The following is a 1,941-nucleotide window of genomic DNA, read 5'->3' on the forward strand; positions in this document are numbered from 1 at the left end:
TAGTTAATGCATGTGTAGAACTTTGATCTCACATCCAGCATCCTTTGTGGACCACATGCATGTCTAGAATTCTAAAGAAAATTCTAACATTACGAGGATTGTTAATATTATCTTTCATTCATCTTTTACCATGTTAGCACCATTTAAGAATAAGTAGAGTTCGTTGAATAAATTAATTCTTCACTGAATGACTTGTCAAATTATAAATAGAAGTGGTGGTAGTAGAGTAAAAGACATTCTCTAGAAAAAAGTTGTCTAAGCTGCAGTCAAGCAATATGGTTGTTTTATTTATTTATTTTATCTCTCAATTTTAAAATATTGAAGATGTGAAACTATTAGCGAAATTAGAGAAAAGAGTATTAAAGTTTTAATTTCTTGAAAACAAAATTTTAATTTGATTCGTTTCTTTAATCGTTAAAGTTTAGTATTAAAATATACATTAAATTTAGTTTGCAGTTAGTCTCTAGTAAATTCTATTTAATGAAAAATCATTATTAAAAGTGATCTTCAAACCTAACTAGGGACCAAATGGAAAATAATTAATTTTTCCTTGATGACATTGCATAAGTAATTTCAAGTTTATGCCATGTGGATTAGGATTACGAATGTACACTTAGAGAAAAAAAAGCTAAAATAGTAACACATTTAAGGTCCATAATATGCATGAGGTTACACTAATTTAGGAGAAAAAGTTAAAACGTTTACAATTTTTTAGGTCCATGCATGCATGGATTATTATTACACACTTGAAATAGAAAGAAAAAGAGAAAGCGTTACACACTAGTAGTTTTGAAGTCCACGCATATAGATTTTAGAATGCACTTAAAAGGATCATCAGTACATATAGATATATATTGATGTAGATTAAGGTATTGCAGGAGGAGCCATATTATATTGAGCCACTGGGCGATCAGGTCTTGGATCATGATAGTCTTCATCTAAGTGAACCATCATCTTTCTCCATTTTCCTACACTCATTTCCTGCAGTAAACAAACATAAACACAATAATCTTGCCCTTCCAACTTCTAAAATCTTATTTATTTCTGTCTCAATAATTTAACTTTATTCATTTTAGTCTTGAAATCTTCATTTTGATCCGTATACTCTAAGAAATGAGTTAAAATGAATTGACAAACAAAAGTAGAAGTTTTGAAATTACATTCCAACTAAAATGAACAAATAATAATATTTGAATTCCACAAAATTTGGGGACATATGTTAGAGAAAACGAAAAGATACTTGTAATTATTACCTTTTGATTTGGAGTAACAAAAGAGGTTGCATGTTCCATGGTTCCCTTCATTTCTACTCCAAATCCTTTTTTAAAAAAAAGAAAAAAGAAAAGAAAAAATTGAACAAAGAAGAGATAAAGGTATGAATATAATAAAGATTCATGAGAAAAAAGAGAGTGGTTAAAAAAAAATATAAGAGAGAGAAGAGCATACCAGGAGAGAGAAAGAGAAAGAGAAAGCATGAAAGGAGAAGAATTGATAAAATTCTTGAGTTATCCATATGAGTTTCAAGCCTTTTGGGAGGATTGTCAAAATGCTTTCTTGCAAAACACAGAGAAAACTGAACTCTCTTGAGGCTTCACACTTTAGATTCAACTCAATTTATAATGTCCAATCAAAACTTATTCACTGATATTTTAATTTTTAAAAAATACTTGGTACATCTTGGACAACACCTAATCTCCGTACATTCTAACAAATTTATCTAATCATAATTGATCATGTGGCAAATATTTTTTTATTTCTTTTTTGATATAAGTGATGAGAGAGAATACTTGAAGAGCATGTATCTTAGGATGCGCTCAAGTATTGCCCTTAATTTTTTTATGAGATGAGTAATCTAGGTATCTTATAAAGATTGTGAAGTCTCTTCATCTTATTAATGTGGAATTTTCAACATATTTCTAGATGGTGTCTCTTTAATTATAT

At 29.0% G+C, this 1,941-nt stretch overlaps 1 long non-coding RNA gene across 1 annotated transcript; it reads right to left on the minus strand.

Annotated features, from left to right (window-relative positions):
- Nucleotides 1–644: 644 nt before the first annotated feature.
- Nucleotides 645–1,604, minus strand: LOC150035401 (uncharacterized). The gene is made up of 3 exons (XR_016530320.1): nucleotides 1,447–1,604; nucleotides 1,254–1,318; nucleotides 645–981 (listed from the first exon to the last, which is right to left on the minus strand). It is a non-coding gene; the product is annotated as an uncharacterized LOC150035401 (long non-coding RNA).
- Between the last annotated feature and the right edge of the window lie 337 nt (nucleotides 1,605–1,941).

The sequence above is a fragment of the Benincasa hispida genome, chromosome 6 (assembly GCF_027475165.1).
Source record: "Benincasa hispida cultivar pf3 chromosome 6, pf3_genome.v1.1, whole genome shotgun sequence".
Lineage (NCBI taxonomy): Eukaryota > Viridiplantae > Streptophyta > Magnoliopsida > Cucurbitales > Cucurbitaceae > Benincasa > Benincasa hispida.